This window comes from Ascaphus truei, chromosome 23 (assembly GCF_040206685.1).
Source record: "Ascaphus truei isolate aAscTru1 chromosome 23, aAscTru1.hap1, whole genome shotgun sequence".
NCBI classification, from domain to species: domain Eukaryota; kingdom Metazoa; phylum Chordata; class Amphibia; order Anura; family Ascaphidae; genus Ascaphus; species Ascaphus truei.
In genome coordinates, this window is record NC_134505.1 from 4,470,393 (window position 1) to 4,479,429 (window position 9,037).

The 9,037-nt window shown below is 53.5% G+C and overlaps 1 protein-coding gene across 1 annotated transcript in view; it reads left to right on the top strand.

The window, feature by feature from the left end:
• The window catches only part of LOC142473221 (DNA topoisomerase 2-alpha-like), a 40,071-nt gene that overhangs the window by 29,967 nt on the left and 1,067 nt on the right, over positions 1 to 9,037 (top strand).

The window sequence follows — 9,037 nt, forward strand, 5'->3', positions numbered from 1 at the left end:
ACGGTGGCACGCTTGCTGTTCCCCTCGGTGTTAGTGCTATACAGAGCTGTATATAAGATGTGCTCCCTCCCTTCTCAGCACGGTGGCACGCTTGCTGTTCCCCCCGGTGTTAGTGCTATACAGAGCTGTATATAAGATGTGCTCCCTCCCTTCTCAGCACGGTGGCACGCTTGCTGTTCCCCCGGTGTTAGTGCTATACAGAGCTGTATATAAGATGTGCTCCCTCCCTTCTCAGCACGGTGGCACGCTTGCTGTTCCCCCCGGTGTTAGTGCTATACAGAGCTGTATATAAGATGTGCTCCCTCCCTTCTCAGCACGGTGGCACGCTTGCTGTTCCCCTCGGTGTTAGTGCTATACAGAGCTGTATATAAGATGTGCTCCCTCCCTTCTCAGCACGGTGGCACGCTTGCTGTTCCCCCCGGTGTTAGTGCTATACAGAGCTGTATATAAGATGTGCTCCCTCCCTTCTCAGCACGGTGGCACGCTTGCTGTTCCCCTCGGTGTTAGTGCTATACAGAGCTGTATATAAGATGTGCTCCCTCCCTTCTCAGCACGGTGGCACGCTTGCTGTTCCCCCTCGGTGTTAGTGCTATACAGAGCTGTATATAAGATGTGCTCCCTCCCTTCTCAGCACGGTGGCACGCTTGCTGTTCCCCTCGGTGTTAGTGCTATACAGAGCTGTATATAAGATGTGCTCCCTCCCTTCTCAGCACGGTGGCACGCTTGCTGTTCCCCTCGGTGTTAGTGCTATACAGAGCTGTATATAAGATGTGCTCCCTCCCTTCTCAGCACGGTGGCACGCTTGCTGTTCCCCCCGGTGTTAGTGCTATACAGAGCTGTATATAAGATGTGCTCCCTCCCTTCTCAGCACGGTGGCACGCTTGCTGTTCCCCCGGTGTTAGTGCTATACAGAGCTGTATATAAGATGTGCTCCCTCCCTTCTCAGCACGGTGGCACGCTTGCTGTTCCCCTCGGTGTTAGTGCTATACAGAGCTGTATATAAGATGTGCTCCCTCCCTTCTCAGCACGGTGGCACGCTTGCTGTAGTGCTATACAGAGCTGTATATAAGATGTGCTCCCTCCCTTCTCAGCACGGTGGCACGCTTGCTGTTCCCCTCGGTGTTAGTGCTATACAGAGCTGTATATAAGATGTGCTCCCTCCCTTCTCAGCACGGTGGCACGCTTGCTGTTCCCCCCGGTGTTAGTGCTATACAGAGCTGTATATAAGATGTGCTCCCTCCCTTCTCAGCACGGTGGCACGCTTGCTGTTCCCCTCGGTGTTAGTGCTATACAGAGCTGTATATAAGATGTGCTCCCTCCCTTCTCAGCACGGTGGCACGCTTGCTGTTCCCCCCGGTGTTAGTGCTATACAGAGCTGTATATAAGATGTGCTCCCTCCCTTCTCAGCACGGTGGCACGCTTGCTGTTCCCTCGGTGTTAGTGCTATACAGAGCTGTATATAAGATGTGCTCCCTCCCTTCTCAGCACGGTGGCACGCTTGCTGTTCCCCCTCGGTGTTAGTGCTATACAGAGCTGTATATAAGATGTGCTCCCTCCCTTCTCAGCACGGTGGCACGCTTGCTGTTCCCCCGGTGTTAGTGCTATACAGAGCTGTATATAAGATGTGCTCCCTCCCTTCTCAGCACGGTGGCACGCTTGCTGTTCCCCCCGGTGTTAGTGCTATACAGAGCTGTATATAAGATGTGCTCCCTCCCTTCTCAGCACGGTGGCACGCTTGCTGTTCCCCCGGTGTTAGTGCTATACAGAGCTGTATATAAGATGTGCTCCCTCCCTTCTCAGCACGGTGGCACGCTTGCTGTTCCCCCCGGTGTTAGTGCTATACAGAGCTGTATATAAGATGTGCTCCCTCCCTTCTCAGCACGGTGGCACGCTTGCTGTTCCCCTCGGTGTTAGTGCTATACAGAGCTGTATATAAGATGTGCTCCCTCCCTTCTCAGCACGGTGGCACGCTTGCTGTTCCCCCCGGTGTTAGTGCTATACAGAGCTGTATATAAGATGTGCTCCCTCCCTTCTCAGCACGGTGGCACGCTTGCTGTTCCCCTCGGTGTTAGTGCTATACAGAGCTGTATATAAGATGTGCTCCCTCCCTTCTCAGCACGGTGGCACGCTTGCTGTTCCCCCGGTGTTAGTGCTATACAGAGCTGTATATAAGATGTGCTCCCTCCCTTCTCAGCACGGTGGCACGCTTGCTGTTCCCCTCGGTGTTAGTGCTATACAGAGCTGTATATAAGATGTGCTCCCTCCCTTCTCAGCACGGTGGCACGCTTGCTGTTCCCCCCGGTGTTAGTGCTATACAGAGCTGTATATAAGATGTGCTCCCTCCCTTCTCAGCACGGTGGCACGCTTGCTGTTCCCCTCGGTGTTAGTGCTATACAGAGCTGTATATAAGATGTGCTCCCTCCCTTCTCAGCACGGTGGCACGCTTGCTGTTCCCCCCGGTGTTAGTGCTATACAGAGCTGTATATAAGATGTGCTCCCTCCCTTCTCAGCACGGTGGCACGCTTGCTGTTCCCCCCGGTGTTAGTGCTATACAGAGCTGTATATAAGATGTGCTCCCTCCCTTCTCAGCACGGTGGCACGCTTGCTGTTCCCCCCGGTGTTAGTGCTATACAGAGCTGTATATAAGATGTGCTCCCTCCCTTCTCAGCACGGTGGCACGCTTGCTGTTCCCCTCGGTGTTAGTGCTATACAGAGCTGTATATAAGATGTGCTCCCTCCCTTCTCAGCACGGTGGCACGCTTGCTGTTCCCCTCGGTGTTAGTGCTATACAGAGCTGTATATAAGATGTGCTCCCTCCCTTCTCAGCACGGTGGCACGCTTGCTGTTCCCCCCGGTGTTAGTGCTATACAGAGCTGTATATAAGATGTGCTCCCTCCCTTCTCAGCACGGTGGCACGCTTGCTGTTCCCCCGGTGTTAGTGCTATACAGAGCTGTATATAAGATGTGCTCCCTCCCTTCTCAGCACGGTGGCACGCTTGCTGTTCCCCCGGTGTTAGTGCTATACAGAGCTGTATATAAGATGTGCTCCCTCCCTTCTCAGCACGGTGGCACGCTTGCTGTTCCCCCCGGTGTTAGTGCTATACAGAGCTGTATATAAGATGTGCTCCCTCCCTTCTCAGCACGGTGGCACGCTTGCTGTTCCCCCGGTGTTAGTGCTATACAGAGCTGTATATAAGATGTGCTCCCTCCCTTCTCAGCACGGTGGCACGCTTGCTGTTCCCCTCGGTGTTAGTGCTATACAGAGCTGTATATAAGATGTGCTCCCTCCCTTCTCAGCACGGTGGCACGCTTGCTGTTCCCCTCGGTGTTAGTGCTATACAGAGCTGTATATAAGATGTGCTCCCTCCCTTCTCAGCACGGTGGCACGCTTGCTGTTCCCCCGGTGTTAGTGCTATACAGAGCTGTATATAAGATGTGCTCCCTCCCTTCTCAGCACGGTGGCACGCTTGCTGTTCCCCCGGTGTTAGTGCTATACAGAGCTGTATATAAGATGTGCTCCCTCCCTTCTCAGCACGGTGGCACGCTTGCTGTTCCCCTCGGTGTTAGTGCTATACAGAGCTGTATATAAGATGTGCTCCCTCCCTTCTCAGCACGGTGGCACGCTTGCTGTTCCCCCCGGTGTTAGTGCTATACAGAGCTGTATATAAGATGTGCTCCCTCCCTTCTCAGCACGGTGGCACGCTTGCTGTTCCCCCCGGTGTTAGTGCTATACAGAGCTGTATATAAGATGTGCTCCCTCCCTTCTCAGCACGGTGGCACGCTTGCTGTTCCCCTCGGTGTTAGTGCTATACAGAGCTGTATATAAGATGTGCTCCCTCCCTTCTCAGCACGGTGGCACGCTTGCTGTTCCCCTCGGTGTTAGTGCTATACAGAGCTGTATATAAGATGTGCTCCCTCCCTTCTCAGCACGGTGGCACGCTTGCTGTTCCCCTCGGTGTTAGTGCTATACAGAGCTGTATATAAGATGTGCTCCCTCCCTTCTCAGCACGGTGGCACGCTTGCTGTTCCCCCGGTGTTAGTGCTATACAGAGCTGTATATAAGATGTGCTCCCTCCCTTCTCAGCACGGTGGCACGCTTGCTGTTCCCCTCGGTGTTAGTGCTATACAGAGCTGTATATAAGATGTGCTCCCTCCCTTCTCAGCACGGTGGCACGCTTGCTGTTCCCCTCGGTGTTAGTGCTATACAGAGCTGTATATAAGATGTGCTCCCTCCCTTCTCAGCACGGTGGCACGCTTGCTGTTCCCCTCGGTGTTAGTGCTATACAGAGCTGTATATAAGATGTGCTCCCTCCCTTCTCAGCACGGTGGCACGCTTGCTGTTCCCCTCGGTGTTAGTGCTATACAGAGCTGTATATAAGATGTGCTCCCTCCCTTCTCAGCACGGTGGCACGCTTGCTGTTCCCCTCGGTGTTAGTGCTATACAGAGCTGTATATAAGATGTGCTCCCTCCCTTCTCAGCACGGTGGCACGCTTGCTGTTCCCCTCGGTGTTAGTGCTATACAGAGCTGTATATAAGATGTGCTCCCTCCCTTCTCAGCACGGTGGCACGCTTGCTGTTCCCCTCGGTGTTAGTGCTATACAGAGCTGTATATAAGATGTGCTCCCTCCCTTCTCAGCACGGTGGCACGCTTGCTGTTCCCCTCGGTGTTAGTGCTATACAGAGCTGTATATAAGATGTGCTCCCTCCCTTCTCAGCACGGTGGCACGCTTGCTGTTCCCCTCGGTGTTAGTGCTATACAGAGCTGTATATAAGATGTGCTCCCTCCCTTCTCAGCACGGTGGCACGCTTGCTGTTCCCCTCGGTGTTAGTGCTATACAGAGCTGTATATAAGATGTGCTCCCTCCCTTCTCAGCACGGTGGCACGCTTGCTGTTCCCCTCGGTGTTAGTGCTATACAGAGCTGTATATAAGATGTGCTCCCTCCCTTCTCAGCACGGTGGCACGCTTGCTGTTCCCCTCGGTGTTAGTGCTATACAGAGCTGTATATAAGATGTGCTCCCTCCCTTCTCAGCACGGTGGCACGCTTGCTGTTCCCCTCGGTGTTAGTGCTATACAGAGCTGTATATAAGATGTGCTCCCTCCCTTCTCAGCACGGTGGCACGCTTGCTGTTCCCCTCGGTGTTAGTGCTATACAGAGCTGTATATAAGATGTGCTCCCTCCCTTCTCAGCACGGTGGCACGCTTGCTGTTCCCCCGGTGTTAGTGCTATACAGAGCTGTATATAAGATGTGCTCCCTCCCTTCTCAGCACGGTGGCACGCTTGCTGTTCCCCCCGGTGTTAGTGCTATACAGAGCTGTATATAAGATGTGCTCCCTCCCTTCTCAGCACGGTGGCACGCTTGCTGTTCCCCTCGGTGTTAGTGCTATACAGAGCTGTATATAAGATGTGCTCCCTCCCTTCTCAGCACGGTGGCACGCTTGCTGTTCCCCCGGTGTTAGTGCTATACAGAGCTGTATATAAGATGTGCTCCCTCCCTTCTCAGCACGGTGGCACGCTTGCTGTTCCCCTCGGTGTTAGTGCTATACAGAGCTGTATATAAGATGTGCTCCCTCCCTTCTCAGCACGGTGGCACGCTTGCTGTTCCCCTCGGTGTTAGTGCTATACAGAGCTGTATATAAGATGTGCTCCCTCCCTTCTCAGCACGGTGGCACGCTTGCTGTTCCCCTCGGTGTTAGTGCTATACAGAGCTGTATATAAGATGTGCTCCCTCCTTCTCAGCACGGTGGCACGCTTGCTGTTCCCCTCGGTGTTAGTGCTATACAGAGCTGTATATAAGATGTGCTCCCTCCCTTCTCAGCACGGTGGCACGCTTGCTGTTCCCCTCGGTGTTAGTGCTATACAGAGCTGTATATAAGATGTGCTCCCTCCCTTCTCAGCACGGTGGCACGCTTGCTGTTCCCCTCGGTGTTAGTGCTATACAGAGCTGTATATAAGATGTGCTCCCTCCCTTCTCAGCACGGTGGCACGCTTGCTGTTCCCCTCGGTGTTAGTGCTATACAGAGCTGTATATAAGATGTGCTCCCTCCCTTCTCAGCACGGTGGCACGCTTGCTGTTCCCCTCGGTGTTAGTGCTATACAGAGCTGTATATAAGATGTGCTCCCTCCCTTCTCAGCACGGTGGCACGCTTGCTGTTCCCCTCGGTGTTAGTGCTATACAGAGCTGTATATAAGATGTGCTCCCTCCCTTCTCAGCACGGTGGCACGCTTGCTGTTCCCCCCGGTGTTAGTGCTATACAGAGCTGTATATAAGATGTGCTCCCTCCCTTCTCAGCACGGTGGCACGCTTGCTGTTCCCCTCGGTGTTAGTGCTATACAGAGCTGTATATAAGATGTGCTCCCTCCCTTCTCAGCACGGTGGCACGCTTGCTGTTCCCTCGGTGTTAGTGCTATACAGAGCTGTATATAAGATGTGCTCCCTCCCTTCTCAGCACGGTGGCACGCTTGCTGTTCCCCTCGGTGTTAGTGCTATACAGAGCTGTATATAAGATGTGCTCCCTCCCTTCTCAGCACGGTGGCACGCTTGCTGTTCCCCTCGGTGTTAGTGCTATACAGAGCTGTATATAAGATGTGCTCCCTCCCTTCTCAGCACGGTGGCACGCTTGCTGTTCCCCTCGGTGTTAGTGCTATACAGAGCTGTATATAAGATGTGCTCCCTCCCTTCTCAGCACGGTGGCACGCTTGCTGTTCCCCCGGTGTTAGTGCTATACAGAGCTGTATATAAGATGTGCTCCCTCCCTTCTCAGCACGGTGGCACGCTTGCTGTTCCCCTCGGTGTTAGTGCTATACAGAGCTGTATATAAGATGTGCTCCCTCCCTTCTCAGCACGGTGGCACGCTTGCTGTTCCCCTCGGTGTTAGTGCTATACAGAGCTGTATATAAGATGTGCTCCCTCCCTTCTCAGCACGGTGGCACGCTTGCTGTTCCCCCCGGTGTTAGTGCTATACAGAGCTGTATATAAGATGTGCTCCCTCCCTTCTCAGCACGGTGGCACGCTTGCTGTTCCCCTCGGTGTTAGTGCTATACAGAGCTGTATATAAGATGTGCTCCTCCCTTCTCAGCACGGTGGCACGCTTGCTGTTCCCCCGGTGTTAGTGCTATACAGAGCTGTATATAAGATGTGCTCCCTCCCTTCTCAGCACGGTGGCACGCTTGCTGTTCCCCTCGGTGTTAGTGCTATACAGAGCTGTATATAAGATGTGCTCCCTCCCTTCTCAGCACGGTGGCACGCTTGCTGTTCCCCTCGGTGTTAGTGCTATACAGAGCTGTATATAAGATGTGCTCCCTCCCTTCTCAGCACGTGGCACGCTTGCTGTTCCCCTCGGTGTTAGTGCTATACAGAGCTGTATATAAGATGTGCTCCCTCCCTTCTCAGCACGGTGGCACGCTTGCTGTTCCCCTCGGTGTTAGTGCTATACAGAGCTGTATATAAGATGTGCTCCCTCCCTTCTCAGCACGGTGGCACGCTTGCTGTTCCCCTCGGTGTTAGTGCTATACAGAGCTGTATATAAGATGTGCTCCCTCCCTTCTCAGCACGGTGGCACGCTTGCTGTTCCCCTCGGTGTTAGTGCTATACAGAGCTGTATATAAGATGTGCTCCCTCCCTTCTCAGCACGGTGGCACGCTTGCTGTTCCCCTCGGTGTTAGTGCTATACAGAGCTGTATATAAGATGTGCTCCCTCCCTTCTCAGCACGGTGGCACGCTTGCTGTTCCCCTCGGTGTTAGTGCTATACAGAGCTGTATATAAGATGTGCTCCCTCCCTTCTCAGCACGGTGGCACGCTTGCTGTTCCCCTCGGTGTTAGTGCTATACAGAGCTGTATATAAGATGTGCTCCCTCCCTTCTCAGCACGGTGGCACGCTTGCTGTTCCCCCCGGTGTTAGTGCTATACAGAGCTGTATATAAGATGTGCTCCCTCCCTTCTCAGCACGGTGGCACGCTTGCTGTTCCCCTCGGTGTTAGTGCTATACAGAGCTGTATATAAGATGTGCTCCCTCCCTTCTCAGCACGGTGGCACGCTTGCTGTTCCCCTCGGTGTTAGTGCTATACAGAGCTGTATATAAGATGTGCTCCCTCCCTTCTCAGCACGGTGGCACGCTTGCTGTTCCCCTCGGTGTTAGTGCTATACAGAGCTGTATATAAGATGTGCTCCCTCCCTTCTCAGCACGGTGGCACGCTTGCTGTTCCCCTCGGTGTTAGTGCTATACAGAGCTGTATATAAGATGTGCTCCCTCCCTTCTCAGCACGGTGGCACGCTTGCTGTTCCCCCGGTGTTAGTGCTATACAGAGCTGTATATAAGATGTGCTCCCTCCCTTCTCAGCACGGTGGCACGCTTGCTGTTCCCCCCGGTGTTAGTGCTATACAGAGCTGTATATAAGATGTGCTCCCTCCCTTCTCAGCACGGTGGCACGCTTGCTGTTCCCCTCGGTGTTAGTGCTATACAGAGCTGTATATAAGATGTGCTCCCTCCCTTCTCAGCACGGTGGCACGCTTGCTGTTCCCCTCGGTGTTAGTGCTATACAGAGCTGTATATAAGATGTGCTCCCTCCCTTCTCAGCACGGTGGCACGCTTGCTGTTCCCCCGGTGTTAGTGCTATACAGAGCTGTATATAAGATGTGCTCCCTCCCTTCTCAGCACGGTGGCACGCTTGCTGTTCCCCTCGGTGTTAGTGCTATACAGAGCTGTATATAAGATGTGCTCCCTCCCTTCTCAGCACGGTGGCACGCTTGCTGTTCCCCTCGGTGTTAGTGCTATACAGAGCTGTATATAAGATGTGCTCCCTCCCTTCTCAGCACGGTGGCACGCTTGCTGTTCCCCTCGGTGTTAGTGCTATACAGAGCTGTATATAAGATGTGCTCCCTCCCTTCTCAGCACGGTGGCACGCTTGCTGTTCCCCTCGGTTAGTGCTATACAGAGCTGTATATATAGATGTGCTCCCTCCCTTCTCAGCACGGTGGCACGCTTGCTGTTCCCTCGGTGTTAGTGCTATACAGAGCTGTATATAAGATGTGCTCC